A 20,477-nucleotide genomic window follows, 5' to 3' on the forward strand; every position below is an offset into this window, starting at 1 on the left:
TTGCAGTACTACCACATCCATGGATAGCGCTGGCTAAGGAAATTATGGAGAAAGTAGACTTTACCTACTAATTTGCTTTCCTTTAGTCCCACCGGACAAGACCTGAATGTGATGCCTTCCAGCAGGTGGAGACTGAGAAAACTGTGACTCTAGGAAGAGCCAATAAGAGCCCCTGCCAGCTAGAGAAAGATCCAGTAGTAAAGTACCAAAGCAGAAGGAAGCAAACCAGTAAGGAATTGTCTTTGCATCCGAAAGCCTAAGCAGCCACTGACACATTGCCAACACAGGGTACATGCCACAGAAAAAATAGTGTCCAAATTACATGCCCCTTCATATCATGCACAACAGGCGACGTACTGAACCATAGAAATCTGGCTTGAAATAGGTGGGGTTTTTTTTGTTTGTTTTTCTAAAAGAAACTGCAAACAAGCAACACAGCTCCCAAGAAAAAACCTTAGGTAACTCTTGAAGAAACAGAATATCTGAAGGGGGGATCTGGGCAGGTCCGGAGGGACTAAAGGAAAGCAAATTAGCAGGTAAGGTCTAATTTCTCCTTCCTTAGCGTCCCTCCGGACCGGCCCAGAATGTGACTGATGGGAAGTAACAAAGCAATAAGAAAACAGCCTGCTGACGACTCAGGATGTCCAATCGATAGTGCTTCGAAAAAGAATGCATCGAAGACCAAGTCGCCACCCTACAAATGTCCTCAGGAGGAACCAGACAACGCTCTGCCCAAGAAGTTGCCTGACCTCTGGTAGAGTGTGCTTTAACTCTGTCTGGAATGGTCTTCCTAGAAAGAAAGTAAGCTGAGCTATCATTTCTTTAAGCCAGCAGGAAATAGTGGGCTTAGAAACCATAAGCCCTTTGCATGAACCTCCTAGCAGAATAAATAACCAATCGAACCAACAAAATTCCTCTATAGACTTTACATAATGCTTCAGAACTCTCTACATCCAAACATTTCAAGCGACACTGTTCCTCCATTCCAGAGGAAGAACCTAGTACAGGCAATACTATCGACTGAGATAAATGAAAATGAGACAACACTTTGGGTAGAAAGGAAGAAACCAGTCGCAGAATCACCAGATCTGAGCTGAACTGCAAAGATGGCAACCTACACGAAAGAGCTTGCAACTCCGAGACTTGCCTGGCCGAGGCGATAGCCACTAAAAACACTGCCTTGAGAGTCAAATCCTTCAAAGTACAAGCAGACAAGGGCTGAAAGGGAGGTTTGGTAAGTACCGAGAGCACCAAATTAAGGTCCCAATGAGGAAAAACACACCAATTTGGAGAACAAAGGAGGTTTGCCCCTCGCAAGAACCGGAGGACATCCAGGTGGCTAGCTAGAGACTTTCCATGAATACAACCCTGAAAACACGACAGGCCAAATCTGTACCTTAAGGGAGGCCAAAGCCAGACCCCTGTCAAATCCATGCTGCAGAAAATCTAAAATCTGTGGAACCGATGCGTGAAAGAGAGAGATATCGAGCTCCTCACACCACGCCTTGAAGATCCTCCAAGTGCAAACATAATTCAGCGAGGCAGAGCATCGATGAGAGCGAAGCATTGTGGCAATCACGCTTGCTGAGTATCCCCTCTTTGTCAACCTCGCCCGTCAAGAGCCAGGCTGTAAGACAGAAATGACCCAGATCCGGAAGAATCACTGGACCCTGCACCAGGAGGTCTGCGAGGCCAATCCGGCACCACTAAAATAATTCAGCCCCTGTGCGTCTCGATTCTCTGAAGAAGCCGGCTTATCAGAGGCCACGGAGGAAAGACACATAGAAGACCAGCCGGCCAGGGCTGAAGAAGTACGTCTACGCCCTGCGCTTTGGGATCCTTGTGACAACTGAAGAGCAGAGGAAGTTTTGCATTGTGAGTGGACGCAAACAGATCCATCTTGGCAAGGCCCCAGCACTGCACTACTGACTGAAACGCTACGTCTCTTAGAGTCCACTTTCCGGGATCTAGAGTGTGTCGACTGGGAAAGCCTGCCTGAAGATTCTGCATGTCTGCTACAAGAGCCGCTGACAGAGTGACCAGATGTACTTCCGACCACTGTAACAGTTATGACATTTCGAGCTCCAACTGCCGACTTCTCGTCCCCCCTTGCCGATTGATATAAGCTACTGCCGTGGCATTGTCTGACATAATGTGGACTGCTTTGCCCCACAACAGATGTAGAAAGGTCTGCAGCGCTAGCCGGATCACTCTGGTTTCTAACAGATTGATCGAGCAAGACCTCTCCTGAGTGAACCACAGGCCTTGAGCATACTGCCCTTGACAGTGAGCTCCTCAGTCCTTGAGACTGGCATCCGTTGTGACCACTATCCAGCTGGGCTGATCCAGAGGCATTCCCTTGGTCAGATTGGTGTCCTGTAGCCACCAGTGGAGGCTGCTCCTCACCTGTACAGAAAGAGACAACTCTGATGCAGTGTGCCTTTCTGTAAGAACCATCTAGATAGAAGAGACCTCTGCATAGACCTCATATGAGCCGTGGCCCAGGGCATTGCCTCGATTGTCGTCGCCATGGAACATAGGACGAAGATAATCCTTGGCCGTTGGCCTCGGAGACTGCAATAACTGGCAAATCTGTGACTGCAGCTTGAGCATATTGGCCAACGGAAGAAAGACCCGGCCTTGCTGTGTGTTGAAACACACTCCCAGGTACTCCAATGACTGAGAGGGCTGGAGGTGACTTCTGCGCATTGACTACCCAACCTAGGGAATGCAAGAAGTCTACCACTCGAGCTGTGGCCTGAACGCTCTCTTGGTAAGACTTTGCTCTGACCAACTAATCATCTAAATAAGGATGGAGTAGAATGCCCTCCATTCTGAGGGCTGCTGCCACTACGACCATGACCTTGGTGAACATTCGCTGAGCGGTCGCAAGCCCGAAGGGGAGAGCTCAAAACTGAAAGTGCTGGCCCAGCACCGCATAGCGAAGGAAATGCTGATGCGCAGGATGGATGGGGATGTGCAAGTAGGCCTCTGTCAGGCCGAACCACCACAATGACCGACTGCAGTGTCTCCATATGAAACGAAGGCACTCTGAGGGTTCAATTGACCGTCTTGAGATCTAGCATCGGCCTGAAGGAACCCTCTTTCTTGGGAACAAGGAAATAGAGTAATGACCTTTGCAACGCTCTGCCAAAGGAACTGGAAAAATAGCCTGAAGATCGAGAAGTCTGCGTAGAGTGTCCCTGATATCCATGGCCTTGAGCCGAGAGCGGCAGGGGGATTCCAAAACCTCATCTGGCAAAGGACGAGCAAATTCTAGTGCGTAACTGTCTCGAATAACCTCTAGAACCCACTGAATGGAAGTAATCTGGGCCCACCTCCAATAAAACTGCATCAACCGAGCCCCTACCAGAATCGGAGGCTTGGCCCGCAAACCTTCATTGTTGAGGACGGGAGGAAGACGAGAAGGAATTTCCCATCTCCATACCCCTTCTACAATTACCCTGAAAGGAGTAGGTCCTCTGAAAAAACCTGGAACGCTGAACCGGAACCACTTTGCCCGGCCTATACTGATCAAAATCACGGCCTCTACCATGGCCAGAGAAAACACCACAGCCAGACCTTCTGGGATAATCCTCAGGAAGCCTCGGGACTGTAGACTCTCCCGAGGCTTCCAACCAACTTGTCCAACTCATCACCGAACAGTAAGGAACCCTTAAAGGGAAATTTAGTAAGCTTCGATTTAGAGGCCGCATCCGCAGACCAGCCACGAAGCCAAAGACAGCGACGGGCCGCCACACATAAAGCTACAGACTTAGAAGAGGCTCGAAGCAAATCGTAAAGAGCATCCGCTAAATTTCCAATTTCGTTATCTCAGAATCTATCGCCAAAAGGTAATCTGAAGCATGATTTAAGACCTCTCAGACCAGTGAAAACAAGCTCTTGCCACCAAGGAACCACAAATAGCAGACTGCACTGCCAACGTGGAGGCATCAAAGCAACTCTTCAACAGGGATTCTATACGGCGATCCTGGACATCCTTCAAAGCGGTACCACCATCTACGGGCACCGTATTCTGCTGGGTGACCACGGAGACTACCGCATCCACAACTGGAGGACGCAAAAGCTCTTTGTCGGAATCCGGAATGGGATAAAGCCGGACCACAGACCTAGCGAGACGAAAGGCAGAATCAGGAACCTCCCACTGTGCCTGAATGATGTCCCTAATATCTTGATGCATCGGAAAGGTCCTATCCGGTCGTCGAATACCTTTCACCAGCATCAATTTTTCTGAGCCCCGCCACCGAAGCCTCCTGCTCCTCAAAACGCAAGGTAGTGGAAACTAGAGAACTAAGTTCCTATAGGTTGTCTTTATGAAAAACTAGTAAAAAAGGCCCGTTTCTGGAACGAATGAAACAGGCGCTAGCAAGGTTTTCCTGGGAGTGTGTATGTTTGAGAGAGACAGCCAGAGTGAATGTGCGGGTGTGTGACAGAGTGAGACTGTCTGTGTGACAGTGTGTGTGTGAGAATGAGAGTGTGTGACAGGGCCTCCTCCCCTGTTCCTAATGCCCCTCACCCCGTTCCCTCCCCTCCTTTTCCTCCTCCTTCCCACACTTTGGGTTCCTTAAGGCTTTCAAAAGTCTATGTACCCCCGTGGCCCTAATGCCCAGTATCCGGATACCCCACCGCTTTCCTCCTCACCCCTCCCCCAAGATGTAATACTTTCACGTCCTTCATTTAAAAAAAAAAGTGTCCTATCTACCTGTGTACAAATGCCCGGCATTCAGATTGTGTTCCTCTCGTAAATTTTCATTTCTTTCATTCATTCAGAACTTGCCCCCCTCCTTGAACACTTTTGGTTCCTTCAGTCTTTTAAAACTCTCCTATCTACCCTGTGTCCTAATGGCCAGCATTCAGATTGTTTTCCTTTCCCAAATGTTCATGTCTTTCAGTCGTTCAGAACTCCCCCCCTCCATTTAACACTTTTGGTTCCTTCAGTCTTTTAAAACTCTCCTATCAACCCTGTGTCCTAATGGCCAGCACTCAGATTGTTTTGCTTTGCCAAATTGTCTGTCACTGATGTCACTGAGGTCAGTACGTGCCTGCCCAGCAGACCACTTCCGGCAGGCACGGTCCCAAGCACATCCTGTTGGAGGTGAGAATTATTATATAGGATTCTCACCACCTGTAGGGAGAGCCTCCACTGCATCATCAGGCTGAACTAAATCCTCAGACAGTTGACCCTCGGGAAGCAAATCTGGGTCTTCTAGAGAGAGCATTTCCTGGTCAGGTTCAGAAGAAAAATCCTCCTCTATATCCCAGGACTGCCTGAGCCATTTTGCAGACACTAATTACCCCTCCTGAGATCTCTTCCTAGGAGCTTCTACAGGAACAGCTTTATGCAGCAAAAAGGCTTGATACATTTGAAACCTCCTTCACCCGCCGAAGAAACAAGAGCCAGACTCGGAACTGGCAGGGAGACTGGCACTGCAGGCAGGGATGCAGTGATCAAGGGGGAAGACAAGATGGTGGCATTTCCCGCCAAAATCGGAGCCACCAATGGAGCTGAACCAGTCACAGCAGAAGCACCCGAATTGGACCCCCCAGCCGCCGCCGCCGATCGAGACATCCCTGCCCCTTCCCCCGAAGATGCTTCCACTGCAGTGCAAAATTTACAAGTACTGCTCGAACTGACCCCTCGCCGCCGACAGACTGAACAGCGGCGGAGCTTCTCTGCCATCGCATCTTTTTTTTTTTTTTAAAGCGCCGAAATCGAGCAGAGAAAAGAAAAGAAAAAGAAGAGGCTAGCCGCAGAAAGGGCAGAAACGGGAGCTGTCTTCCTGTTTAACCACAGCAAAGCAAAACCCAAACTTTCACCTCTTTTGTTTTGTTTTTTATTGCGGCTGCCTCTCCCTGCCTCTAAAGCTCTTCCCCCGAAGAGCCTGAGGAAGCGGTCTTTCTGTGCTGAATTTTCTTTCATGCTGAGCTGGCCTTTTTTCTTTTTTTTAATTCAAACACAGCTCAAAACCATATCAGGGAGGACATTGGGGAGGGACCCGGCCACCCGAGTTTGGCACCCCCGAGGCACTAAGAGACCCCCACGGACCTCTGCCTCCAACTAACATGCTTCTCCCTTTGTTTTTTTTTTTTTTTAACGGATGCACAGAAAAAGAGCTAGAAACCAACTAAGAGAAATACAGCAGAAAAATAGAGAAGTATATTGGAATGAGACCGAAGGGCTCACCACCTTCCACCTGCTGGAGACTGAGATTACTGGATCTTCTCTAGCTGGCAAGGGCTCTTATTGGCTCTTCCTAGAGTCACAGTTTTTTCAGTCTCCACCTGCTGGAAAGTGTGCACAACCCATCAGTCACATTCTGGGCTGGTCCGGAGGGACACTAAGGAAAACTGTATTATTGGGGAAAGAAGAATAGAGAAGGAAAGCCTTCAAGTCAATGGCTATGGATTGGTGAACAGATTCAATGAAAAAAGAAGACTGCCCCCAAAGCACAACACAAGAACAAAGAAAAACAACAGGGGGAGACAAATGTAATTCCAACCAGGGGAAACAATTTATTGATAATACTAAAAATGTGTAAGATTCAAAGGCTGATAAATCCAAAATATCAAGAAGACTGAATGGACTTGATGCAGTCTAGTTGACAATGGAAAATTGTTAGCTGTCAAAACGTTGAAACAACAACGTGTACAAATGAGATAGTTTATGCTGTCTTTTTTGACACATAAACGATCTCATTTCTACACGTTGTTGTTTCATCATTTTGACAGTGTTACAGTGAGACTTATTGGCTGATATCCCTGTACTGCTATTCACTGGCTAACAATTTTCCATTGTCAACTAGATTGGAATATCTGACTCCTGAGGCAGGTGCTTGTTGCGCCGAAACGAAGGACTGCATTAAATCTATTCAGTCTGCTTGATATTTTTGAGCAGGGACTTGTTCAGCGCTGCATGCATCTGGTAGCGCTATACAAATGCTAATAATCAAACTATGGTCTCAATCATATTATTTAGAATGTCTTTAAAATGTTATTTGTTTCCCTACGGAGATAGTTTGAGGCCTAAGATACTGTTTACATATTGAGTTTGGGTACTAAACATAATCTTGATTAGTTTATTCAAGAAGAGGGCATAAATTAAATAAATTATCCATAGATCACCTGATGTTATGTTGATAATTCCTTTTTTAATATCTTAGCCTATGTTTTCAGCATGATCAAAATATGCACATTAGCTTTGGACTTGAACTAAATGTATTCAGACCTTTCCTCCAAACTGTCTTTACAGATCTTCTGTCTACCAGAGAGTCTCGTGTCTTAGAGGACTGAATCTAAGAGACCTGAAACAAAGTGACGTCAAAGTCCTCCAGGCTAATGAGACAGATAAATCAATAGAAGTTTCCTAAAATTGAATATTCCAAGGCTACCTCTCAACGGTGGCAGTAAGAGGTGTGTAAGAGCTCCCTTACCCAGGTGCCTGTTCTATTTCTCCCCTTTTCCCCACTACCCTGGACTCTCTCCCTCTCTCTTATTGGGTCCTCTCTTCATCCCTCTGACTCTTAGCTTGAGTAATGATGTAATCCATCAGCAACCTGGAATACTCTAAAAAGATAATGTGAGGAAATACTGGACAGGACTCTCAAACTTCTCGTCGGAGAGCTGTACACACTGCCCTGTGGCTGGAGTGTTAAATATCACTTTTCAACACTAATTAGTTATAGATTACAAATCACATTTCCCAGACAGGGTTGGATAGTATTGTGGACAGAGCATGGAGGCCCCAAACTTATCCAGAGAACAGCGATATTCAGTTGGTGATCCAGATAAGCTATCTAGCCAAAACATCAAAATGGCCATCCTATGTTGTTCCGATAGCTTACCAGGATCATTAACTGAATATCGCTTCTCTCTGGATAATTCCATTGGTCACTGCTCTATCCAGATATTCAATGCCAGCCATTATCTGAATACTAGTACTGAATATTTGAATTTTTTTAACCACCATGGTTACTGTTTAAAAAAAAATGCCAACCATGGAGGCTGACCATTGAGCTGATCGTCTTTTTCAGATTTTAAACCTCCTGCTGGTTGCAGTCCCAGAGGGGATGAGCGTCAGCTTTCTAACTTACCAGCACACTGAAGTTCTGCAGAAGAGCCAAAGACAGCAGTGGCCAATGATGAAAACACGTTAACACCCGCAAGACAGACTGTAGCCACCATCACACACCTGACACCTGGCATGTGGAAAAATATTGACAAAACATTAATAGTTCTTTAGCAGATAAGCAGAGCCTGCACTGAAATAATTCTTTTTTCTTTGGAAGGGAGGGAGGGAGGGGGGGGCTGATTTAAAAATCAGGAAGTAAAATCTGTTGCTATGTTTCTATTTGATTTTCCTTGTTGTATTGTACAAGGCAACTGCTGGCATATTCATTATTAGGCTCCATTTCTCTCCCTCCTCACCCTCAGCAGGATTACTCCTAGGGAATACATCAACAGAAGTTGCAAAATGCTTAAAGGATTGAGAATAATCATATTGTAATTTATTAGTCTTGTGCAAATCAACAAAATCAAGCTCCTTCAAAAGATATTTTGATGTATTAATCATTATATCACAGTAACATTGGCCAATGGCCCACTATGAGATCCTTTTACTAAGGTGCACTAATGAATTAGTGTGTGTTAAGTGTAGTATTTAGCATGCACTAAATCTATTAGCACACCTTAGTAAAAGGACTCCTATATCTTTAACAATATTTAAAAATTTTAAAGCCCGATATTTTCCTCCTGGTTTTTTTGAACTTCCAATATACTAAAATTGGCCTCTATTGGGGTTGGGGTGTCATAAGCCATCATTCACACTCATTGGAAAGTTCCATCCATTTTAAACCCCCTTTTAGCCCATCTGCACTCCCATAATAATTACAGTGCTTGGCTAGAAGGTTATACACCATAGATCCCTTAAGCACTCTGTATGTGTGCATCCCAAGTTTGGCAGTGGCTGCTAACATATCTTCTGCAGCATCCCCAGCTGATAGGAGAAGCAGAAGTTAGGCAAACTTTGATTTCCCACATAAGATCCTACAACACTTATACTAGTCCATTGAGTCGGAGACAAACAGCATCCAGTCAAATATCAATATTTAATAAGATAATGAAACACTAATAATAATAATATAGTTCATTTTATTATATTAATCCATGAAGAAAAATCATTGACTGTCTCCACGTTTAACTGAATCCACTGATCCTCAGCTGTATGACCAGCTTCATGGATTAAAAAAAAATGAGGATAAATGACTGGTTAGATGGTTGGCTTGGCTTAGCTGACGGGCTGGCTTGCCTGGCTGGTTTACTTGCTGGCCTTTTCGGGGAAGGAAAGAAGCCCACTCTTTCCTGCTCCCTGTTCTACCTAGTACTGCTCTGGTGGTCTAGTGGCCTCTTTGGAGCAGGAAAGAAGCCTGCTCTTTACTGCCACTACTGCTGCTCTGTCTGATACTGCCGCTTCTTCAAAATGGCTGCCGAGACTTGAAGTGGAAGTCTCAAAAGGACGCTGCTTGAAGTTTCGGTGGCCATATCGGGCAGAGCTGAGGCAGTGGCAGGAAAGAGTGGGTTTCTTTCCTGCCCCGTAGAGGCCACTAGATCACCAGGGCAAGTTAAGGTAATTTCAGAAGGGGGTGGGGGGGGGAAGCGGACAGACCTTTATCCCCATTACCACAGGGATAAAGTAATGGTGGGCCCCGCTCCAGTGGCACTATCGTGTAATGTCTTACCATTACTGTGGTAGTACTATATAGCGAATGCTACATACCTGTAGAAGGTATTCTCCGAGGACAGCAGGCTGATTGTTCTCACTGATGGGTGACGTCCACGGCACCCCCTCCAATCGGAATCTTCACTAGCAAAGACGTTTGCTAGCCCTCGCACGCCGATGCGCACCGCGCATGCGCGGCCGTCTTCCCGCCCGAACCGGCTCGTGTTCGTCAGTCCCGTATGTAGCAAGACAAAGACAAGGGAAGACACAACTCCAAAGGGGAGGCGGGCGGGTTTGTGAGAACAATCAGCCTGCTGTCCTCGGAGAATACCTTCTACAGGTATGTAGCATTCGCTTTCTCCGAGGACAAGCAGGCTGCTTGTTCTCACTGATGGGGTATCCCTAGCCCCCAGGCTCACTCAAAACAACAAACATGGTCAATTGGGCCTCGCAACGGCGAGGACATAACTGAGATTGACCTAACATCTTATTCAACTAACAGAGAGTGTAGCCTGGAACAGAATAAAAAATGGGCCTAGGGGGGTGGAGTTGGATTCAAACCCCAAACAGATTCTGAAGCACCGACTGCCCGAACCGACTGTCGCATCGGGTATCCTGCTGCAGGCAGTAATGAGATGTGAATGTGTGGACAGATGACCACATCGCAGCTTTGCAGATCTCTTCAATAGTGGCTGACTTCAAGTGGGTCACAGACGCTGCCATGGCTCTAACATTGTGAGCCGTGACATGACCCTCAAGAGCCAGCCCAGCCTGGACGTATGTGAAGGAAATGCAATCTGCTAGCCAATTGGATATGGTGCGTTTCCCCACAGCCACTCCCCTCCTGTTGGGATCAAAAGAAACAAACATTTGGGCGGACTGTCTGTTGGGCTGTGTCCGCTCCAGACAGAAGGCCAATGCTCTTTTGCAGTCCAATGTGTGCAGCTGACGTTCAGCAGGGCAGGAATGAGGACGGGGAAAGAATGTTGGCAAGACAATTGACTGGTTCAGATGGAACTCCGACACCACCTTCGGCAAGAACTTAGGGTGAGTGCGGAGGACTACTCTATTATGATGAAATCTGGTATAAGGAGCATGAGCTACTAGGGCTTGAAGCTCACTGACTCTACGAGCTGAAGTTACTGCCACCAAGAAAATGACCTTCCAGGTCAAGTACTTCAGATGGCATGAATTCAGTGGCTCATAAGGAGGTTTCATCAGCTGGGTGAGAACGACATTGAGATCCCATGACACAGTAGGAGGTTTGATGGGGGGCTTTGACAGAAGCAAACCTCTCATAAAGCGAACATCTAAAGGCTGCCCCGAGATCGGCTTACCTTCCACACGGTAATGGTATGCACTGATTGCAGAGTTGGTCTTGAGACCAGACTCAGACAAGTGCAGAAGGTAGTCAAGCAGGGTCTGTGTAGGACAAGAGCGAGGATCTAAGGCCTTGCTGTCACACCAGACGGCAAACCTCCTCCATAAAAAGAAGTAACTCCTTTTAGTGGAATCTTTCCTGGAAGCAAGCAAGACTTGGGAGACACCCTCTGACAGACCCAAAGAGGCAAAGTCTACGCTCTCAACATCCAGGCCGTGAGAGCCAGAGACCGGAGGCTGGGATGCAGAAGCGCCCCTTCGTTCTGGGTGATGAGGGTCGGAAAACACTCCAATCTCCACTGTTCTTCGGAGGACAACTCCAGAAGAAGAGGGAACCAGATCTGATGCGGCCAAAAAGGAGCAATCAGAATCATGGTGCCTCGGTCTTGCTTGAGTTTCAACAAAGTCTTCCCCACCAGAGGTATGGGAGGATAAGCATACAGCAGGCCTTCCCCCAATCCAGGAGGAAGGCATTCGATGCCAGTCGGCCGTGGGCCTGAAGTCTGGAACAGAACTGAGGGATCTTGTAGTTGGCTCGAGTTGCGAAGAGATCTACCAAGGGGGTGCCCCACACTTGGAAGATCCGGCGCACTACTCTGGAGTTGAGCGACCACTTGTGAGGTTGCATAATCCTGCTCAACCTGTCGGCCAGACTGTTGTTTACGCCTGCCAGATATGTGGCTTGGAGAAACATGCCGTGACGGCGAGCCCACAGCCACATGCTGACGGCTTCCTGACACAGGGGGCGAGATCCGGTGCCCCCCTGCTTGTTGATGTAATACATGGCAACCTGGTTGTCTGTCTGAATTTGGATAATTTGGTGGGGCAGCCGATCTCTGAAAGCCTTCAGAGCGTTCCAGACCGCTCGTAACTCCAGGAGATTGATCTGTAGACCTTGTTCCTGGAGGGACCAGTTTCTCTGGGTGTGAAGCCCATCGACATGAGCTCCCCACCCCAGGAGAGACGCATCCGTAGTCAGCACTTTTTGCGGCTGAGGAATTTGGAAAGGGTGCCCCAGAGTCAAACTGGACCAAATCGTCCACCAGTGCAGGGATTCGAGAAAACTTGTGGACAGGTGGATCACGTCCTCTAGATCCCCAGCAACCTGAAACCACTGGGAAGCTAGGGTCCATTGAGCAGATCGCATGCGAGGATGAGCCATAGGAGTCACATGTACTGTGGAGGCCATGTGGCCAAGCAATCTCAACATCTGCCGAGCTGTGATCTGCTGGGACGCTCGCACCCGCGAGACGAGGGACAACAGATTGTTGGCCCTTGTCTCCAGGAGATAGGCACGAGCCGTCCGAGAATCCAGCAGAGCTCCTATGAATTTGAGTCTCTGTACTGGGAGAAGATGGGACTTTGGATAATTTATCACAAACCCCAGTAGCTCCAGGAGTTGAATAGTCATCTGCATGGACTGTAGAGCTCCTGCCTTGGATGTGTTCTTCACCAGCCAATCGTCGAGATAAGGAAACACGTGCACTCCCAGTCTGCGAAGCGCTGCTGCTACCACAGCCAGGCACTTTGTGAACACCCTGGGTGCAGAGGCGAGCCCAAAGGGTAGCACACAGTACTGGAAGTGACGCGTTCCCAGACGAAATCGGAGATACTGTCTGTGAGCTGGCAGTATCGGGATATGCATGTAAGCATCCTTTAAGTCCAGAGAGCATAGCCAATCTTTTTCCTGAATCATGGGAAGAAGGGTGCCCAGGGAAAGCATCCTGAACTTCTCTTTGACCAGATATTTGTTCAGGGCCCTTAGGTCTAGGATGGGACGCATCCCCCCTGTTTTCTTTTCCACAAGGAAGTACCTGGAATAGAATCCCAGCCCTTCTTGCCCGGAGGGCACGGGCTCGACCGCATTGGCACTGAGAAGGGCGGAGAGTTCCTCTGCAAGTACCTGCTTGTGCTGGAAGCTGAAAGACTGAGCTCCCGGTGGGCAATTTGGAGGCATGGAGGCCAAACTGAGGGCGTATCCTTGCCAGTCTATTTGGAGAACCCACTGGTCGGAGGTTATAAGAGGCCACCTTTGGTGAAAAGCTTTCAACCTCCCCCCGACCGGCAGATCGTCCGGCACAGACACTTTGATCTCAGCTATGCTCTGCTGGAGCCAGTCAAAAGCTCGCTCCCTGCTTTTGCTGGGGAGCTGTGGGGCCTTGCTGAGGTGCACACTGCTGACGAGAGCGAGCGCGCTGGGGCTTAGCCTGGGCCGCAGGCTGTCGAGAGGGAGGATTGTACCTACACTTACCAGAAGAGTAGGGAACAGACCTCCTTCCCCCATAAAACGTCTACCTGAAGAGATAGATGCTGAAGGCTGCCGGCGGGAGAATTTGTCGAAAGCGTTATCCCGCTGGTGGAGCTGTTTTACCACCTGTTTGACTTTCTCTCCAAAAATGTTGTCCGCACGGCAAGGGGAGTCCGCAATCCGCTGCTGGATCCTATTCTCCAGGTCAGAGGCACACAGCCATGAGAGTCTGCGCATCACCACACCTTGAGCAGCGGCCCTGGATGCAACATCAAAGCTATCAAATACCCCTCTGGCCAGGAATTTCCTACAAGCCTTCAGCTGCCTGACCACCTCCTGAAACGGCTTGGCTTGCTCAGAAGGGAGCTGGTCAACCAAGTCCGCCAGCTTCCGCACATTATTCCGCATATGGATGCTCGTGTAGAGCTGGTAAGATTGAATCTTGGCCACGAGCATGGAAGAATGGTAGGCCTTCCTCCCAAAGGAGTCTAAGGTTCTAGAGTCTTTGCCTGGGGGCGCCGAAGCATGCTCCCTAGAACTCTTAGCCTTCTTCAGGGCCAGATCCACCACACCAGAGTCGTGAGGCAACTGAGTGCGCATCAGCTCTGGGTCCCCATGGATCCGATATTGGGATTCTATCTTTTTGGGAATGTGGGGATTAGTTAGTGGCTTGGTCCAGTTCGCCAGCAATGTCTTTTTCAGGACATGATGCATGGGTACTGTGGACGCTTCCTTAGGTGGAGAAGGATAGTCCAAGAGCTCAAACATTTCAGCCCTTGGCTCATCCTCCACAACCACCGGGAAGGGGATGGCTGTAGACATCTCCCGGACAAAGGCCGAGAAAGACAGACTCTCGGGAGGAGAAAGCTGCCTTTCAGGGGAGGGAGTGGGGTCAGAAGGAAGGCCATCAGACTCCTCGTCAGAGAAATATCTGATGTCCTCCTCTGCCTCCCATGAGGCCTCATCATCGGTATCAGACACACGTTCACGGACCTGTGTCTGAAGCCGTGTCCGTCTTGACTCCGTGGAACCACGGCCACGGTGGAAGCGTCGAGAGGTGGACTCCCTGGCCGGCAGCGGCGAAGCTCCCTCCCCCGACGTCGTCGGGGAGTCCACCTGGGAGGCCGCCGAAACCGGTACTGCAAGTGGCACCGGTACCAGGGACCTCACCCCGGGCAAAGGGCCAGCTGTCGCCTCACTCGACGGCACCGGTGGCGCAAGCACCCCCGGTACCGGAGGAGAAGGATGCATCAGCTCTCCCAGAATGCCAGGAAGAATGGCCCGGAGACTCTCGTGCAGAGCGGCTGTAGAAAAAGACTGAGAAGCTGGTGCAGGCGTCGAGGTCAGAATCTTTCTGGGCATGGAGGCGGTACTGGGCTGTCCGGGGTAGAGCGCACCGACACCTCCTGGATGGAGGGTGAGCGGTCCTCCCGGTGCCGATGCCTGCTGGGTGCCGACTCCCTCGGCGACCCAGAGCTCCCGGTACCAAGTCGGGAAGGTGACCGGTGACGATGCTTCTTCGACTTCTTCGAGCGAAGCATGTCACCGGAGCTCCCCGGTACAGATGAGGAGGACGTTGAATCCAGACGTCGCTTCCTCGGGGCCGGGGCCGAAGAAGGTCGATCCCGGGGGGGCTGTACCGCAGGAGCCCTCAGGGCAGGCGGAGACCTACCCGAAGGCTCACCGCCACCAGCAGGGGAATGGACAGCCCTCACCTGCACTCCAGACAAAGCACCACCGTCCGGCGACATCAGCACCAGAGGGGGTCCCGGTACCACCGACGCCGACGCACTCTTCCGAAGCCTCGGTACCGACGATGCAGGAGGAGGACGCCTCGATGCAGTCGATGTCGATGCGGTCTCCGAAGACTTCGGTGCTGCCGACGCCCCCGACGAATCTCTAGATGCCGATGCCATCGAAGCGTCGGAGAACAGAACGTTCCACTGGGCTAATCTCGCTACCCGAGTCCTCTTTTGCAAAAGAGCACAAAGACTACAGGCCTGCGGGCGGTGCCCAGCCCCCAGACACTGAAGACACGAGGCGTGCCTATCAATGAGCGAGATTACCCGGGCGCACTGGGTGCACTTCTTGAAGCCGCTGGAAGGCTTCGATGTCATGGGCGGAAAAATCGCGCCAGCGAAATCAAAATTTGCGATGATGACAAGAGGCACCGATACAAAAAGGGGGGGGAAAAAACCCGTGCGGGCGGCCAACAAGGCCGCTCCCGAAAGCGAAAGAAAACTTACGCTGGGAAAAGACTAGAAATACGGGAAAAAGGTTCTCTCTCTTTTTTTTTTTTTTGAAAAACATGAAAGACGCGCGAGGTCCTCTGAGGGGCACGAAACGGCGGCAAAACACGATCGTCGCGGACAAAAGAAGACTGACGAACACGAGCCGGTTCGGGCGGGAAGACGACCGCGCATGCGCGGTGCGCATCAGCGCGCAAGGGCTAGCAAACGTCTTTGCTAGTGAAGATTCCAATTGGAGGGGGTGCCGTGGACGTCACCCATCAGTGAGAACAAGCAGCCTGCTTGTCCTCGGAGAAAAGTTTTTAAAATTCCCCATACCCGCGATATTACCATGGTAATGATTACCGTATCACGCTCTAGTTTGGAACAGCCTTACAGAGGTGGTAGAAACAAGAATTGTATCTGCATTCAAGGAAGCATGGGACAAACAAAGAATCTCGAAGGCAGGGGAAGGGATCTTAGAACTGGGTATAAGTTGGATGGGTAAACTGGATAGGCCATATGATCTTTACCTGCCATCATTCCTCCAGATCAACTTCTGGTTATGCCCCTGGTACTGTCTGTATAGAAGACAATTCTATAAGAGGCACTAAAAGGTGCCCAAAATCTAGGTGCCAAACTAATATTCTATAATGGCAAATTTGTGTGTCTAATCCATCATAGAACAGTAGTCTAAGTCCACAATTAGGCACCTAAATTCAGGTGCCATCACTTATGCCTCCTCTATGGCAGGCGTAAACAAGTGCGCCTAAATCCAGCGGTTAGGCACCTGAGAGTATTCAATAAAGTGCATGCTTAAATAGTTGGAGTGCCCATGCCCCTCCCCTTTGCAGATATTTATTTATTTATTTATAACATTTGTATCCGACATTGTCCCACCTATTTGCAGGCTCAATGTGGCTTACATAGTTCCGTAGTGGTGATTACCAGTTACGGAAAAAAGAAATACATAGTTAAGGTAGAGGAGACAGAATGGAGTAGGTATTCAGGAAGGAAAGTTCATCTTATAATAAAAATCGTGATAACTTAGCTTGAACAATCATGAATATACATAGTGGCGTAGCTACGTGGGGCCATGGGGGCTTGGGCTCCCCCCAAATTTGCTCTGGGCCCCTGATTTGGCTAGCGGGGGTTCTCAACCCCCGCCAGCTGAAGCCTTCATTCAGCGCTGGTCTCCGGCGCCGCCACATTGCCTGTCCTGCTCTCTCTTCCCCTCACGTCCGGCATGCTCCTTTTAGTGAAACTGACCGAGCTCCGTTTCACTAAAAGAAGCATGCTAGACGTAAGGGGAAGAGAGAGCAGGCAGGCAATGTGGTGGCGCCGGAGACCAGCGCTGAACGAAGGCTTCAGCTGTCGGGGGTTGGGGACCCCTGCTAGCCAAAAGATATGTTAATAGCGGTGACAGTGGGTGGGGAGTGGCAGGGTGGTGAGGCAGTGGAGGGGTGGCAGATCAAAATGTGCCCCCCTACCTTGGGCTCTAGCCCTCTCCCACCTCGAGGTCTGGCTACACCCCTGGTTATACGCTAGATCACTTGGGCAACAATTTATAGAATAGCTCCTACATGTACTCAGGCCCCTAAGTGCTGTTTCGCCTCCCTTTTGGCACCTATCAGCATACTCTATAGAATAAGGAGGGTGGTGTTGCTGAAAATTTACAAATAAGGGGTTTATATTTTTAATGACTGTCGCTAAAGCTCTTATAAACCCCTTTGGATATCCTGCCTTCTGTTCCTATCATTCATGTTTGAATGCTGAAGCATTACAATGTTTTCAACAAAACGTCCAGAGGAAAAACGCATATGAAATTTAACTGACTTCACATTTATACAGATATTATGATGAACTTTTTTGTGAGGTACTGGGAGATACTTTGCTTTGTCTTGAAAGAAAAGGGCATAACAGACAGAAAGGGCAGTTTCTTAAGCCTCTAATGTACATGATTTGCTATTAAGGTCATATACTGGCTGTCTTGCTCAGCTGGGAGGAATGGAAAGCTGAGACCAAAGCTGAAAATTATTTTTGGAAAGTGAAACGGGTCCCATAATTTCATGGGGCCAGTTCTGGTCAGTGTATTGCTTCTCTCATGGTGATTTCTCATCCACGGTGGGGCTTTGGTAACAAAATTTATTTAGATCCCCCACCCCTCCCATGGTTTCTAATCCTTTCCTTATCAAATCGAGGAGAGCTGGATGGGGGAGAGGAGAACAGAGAAAAAGAGATGTTTTAAGGAAAGCTTCATCCAAACACGAAAGTTATGTGACATCAAAGGATTAAAACATAAGTTTCTCTTCCCTAGGCCTTGGCTTGTCCTTGGTAAGCATGTATAGTTCTGTTGGCTGAGCTTATTATTAAACATGATTTATGGCACCATAATCTTTATTGCCAAAGAACTTTCCATTAGTCTGTAATGAGGAAGCATTTTTAACATATTTGGGCATGAAATGTAGCTTGATGGTATGAAGTCCAACAATCATTCTCTTGTTGAACGAAATAGCAAAATCGGTGGCCCCTAAATTGTTTAATTTAGAAAAGCAGTGCTTTGGTAAATGGATGGCCAGCCAACCAATGCCTTCTTTTTTTTTTTTTTTTAATATCTTTATTGAATCAGAGAATCACAAAAATGCATACAACAAAGTGCATCAAAAGCGCTCCAACAAAGCACATTACAAATCAGAACAGAATGCACAAAGGCAAAATTCAAACAAACTCATCACCATCTTTCTAGGTGCCAAAAACAGACATCAACTCCCCCCTCTGATTCATAGTTTCTTAATGTTATCTCCTCCCCTCCTACCACATGAACACTCAAAGAAGTAGGTCTCCTGCAGCAGTCTCTGATACATACAAAGAAACATATCTGCTCCAAATATCTCGGTACTGACGATGCCCCACTGAAACCGAAAACTTAAGAGAAGTAAGCAGCCAGCTTGACATTTTCCGCATAAAACCATGCCAGGCAGCTATTGAGGGGGGAGCTGGGTCAGCCCAGGACTGTAAAATGCACTTTTTGATAAGGAAGGTCGCTAATAACACAAACTTACACTGCGCCTCTCCAAGGCCCTTCTGTGACAAGTGTGCCGCACTAAGCATCAGTACTACGAGTAAGACCAATCAAATGCACAACTCAAAGTGTCTTCAATGACTCTCAGTGCACCGACCCAGAATGCAGACAATGTCAACGTCGGACATTCCATAAAGGAATGCAGGAAGGTGCCAACGCTTGCCTTGCATTTAACACACAAATCACTCTCCCACAACCCCATGGCCTTCCCCCTCTGCTTAGTAATGTGCACTCTATGTAGGACTTGGAACTGAATATCTTGCAATGCCGCATTAGGTGTTACTTTACTAACACATTCAAATACATCCCCTAGCTGAACCTCTGAAACACATTCCACCACATCCTTGCTCCACTCTCCCACTAATTTTTCCAAATAACGGGCCTTACTGGAATCCCAAATAAACTGGTACCACTGGGAAAGCTGGTTTGATTTGGATGGCAGGTTTATGGTTTAAACTGTTTTATTGACGATATTCACACTACAGGTTAACTTGTAGTATTCATACAGCATAGATCAATATACAAAACAACATTCCAGCAACATATTCAGCATCGTCAAACACTTTTCCCCATTTTTACTCCCCCCTCCCCCTCTCCCCTCTTTACAACTTTTATCTTGGCGAATGTTAACATTAAATGACCTTTATCACTAACATCACAAGCTTTAAAATAACTCGTTGGATGAAATAGTCCTTATCATAAAACACCAAAAATCTGAACATCAAAGCTCTGGAGCAATGCCAAGCTTTTATCGATATACACCTCACTCAACCCCTCCAACCCCCCACCCAACACCTCCCCCCCCCCCCCCCCATGTTGCTTGCCTGTACGGGGCGTATTGATGATACATAAAGCGAGCGGATTCATGTGTCTATTCTCTTGCCTCCACATGTCTAAAAATGCCCCCCTTCTCCACATCGTCCATTCTCCAGCAAATTGAATGGTCCCATAAGTCAAGGCACCAAGACCCATGTGAAGCTGCAAGGCGACAATAATTTGTACAGAATCCTATTCTCGCTAGTACTCAATATCCTCTGTACCCTACACCCGCCTCCCTAGGCCTACCTTCAGACTACCCCCCTCCCCCCTTCTCCCCTCTTCCCTTGCAAGCAGAATACGGCTCTAGTCTAAATCTACCACTCCAGGCTACCTGCACTCCCCCACTGTTCCCCTCGATTTATCAGGCATTGATAAGCAAACTACGTCCCCTCGGGCTAAGAATTTGCAGATATGGCGTCCAAATCTGAAGAAAACGTACTCTACGTTTAGGTGATTGTTTTGAGTCCCTAGCCTCCCAAGAGGCCAGGAGATGCACCTGGTTGCGCCAGTGCCAGTACGCTGGCCCCTCCGATGAGATCCAGTATTGCATAATGCATTTCCGAGCTACCAAACTCAGCTTCCTGCATAGCATTATAGCGGGGGCACACAATGGAGCAAACGCTCTTGGTTGATCTAACAGAAACTGCCTCTCCGTTCCTTGAATTCTATTCCCCAATCGAATCAAAAACCCTCTTACCCTTTGCCAGAACATGCGCACCTTGGGGCATTGCCATAGTGCATGTATAATGAGCTGGGACCCCCTCCGCATTTAGAGCACTCCGAGCTGTCCGGCCCCAACATATGAGCCAGTTGTGCTTTAGACATATAACCCCGAAGGACCACTCTAGCCACATTCCCTCAGTCTCTCGTCCATTACCAACGTCCGGATGCCCTTCAAAGTAGCTGACACATCCCATGTTGCTAGTGAGGTCCCGAGATCTTGTTCCCATTTCCGCTTAAGGTCAGCATATTGCATCCGGGACC

General features: G+C 48.5%; 1 protein-coding gene across 4 annotated transcripts in view; it reads right to left on the reverse strand.

The window, feature by feature from the left end:
* RBPMS (RNA binding protein, mRNA processing factor) overlaps positions 1-20,477 on the reverse strand; it is a 502,608-nt gene that overhangs the window by 20,806 nt on the left and 461,325 nt on the right. The window contains exon 7 of one of the 4 annotated variants that reach the window (XR_003941071.1): positions 8,112-8,216. The exons of 2 other annotated variants lie outside the window; for them this stretch is intronic. The gene's annotated coding sequence lies outside the window, so the exon portion shown is untranslated. Of the gene's footprint in view, positions 1-8,111; positions 8,217-20,477 lie in introns of those variants that run through there. One more of the 4 variants, XM_030194521.1, reaches the window with a different exon arrangement.

Source organism: Microcaecilia unicolor, chromosome 2, assembly GCF_901765095.1.
Source record: "Microcaecilia unicolor chromosome 2, aMicUni1.1, whole genome shotgun sequence".
NCBI classification, from domain to species: Eukaryota; Metazoa; Chordata; class Amphibia; order Gymnophiona; family Siphonopidae; genus Microcaecilia; species Microcaecilia unicolor.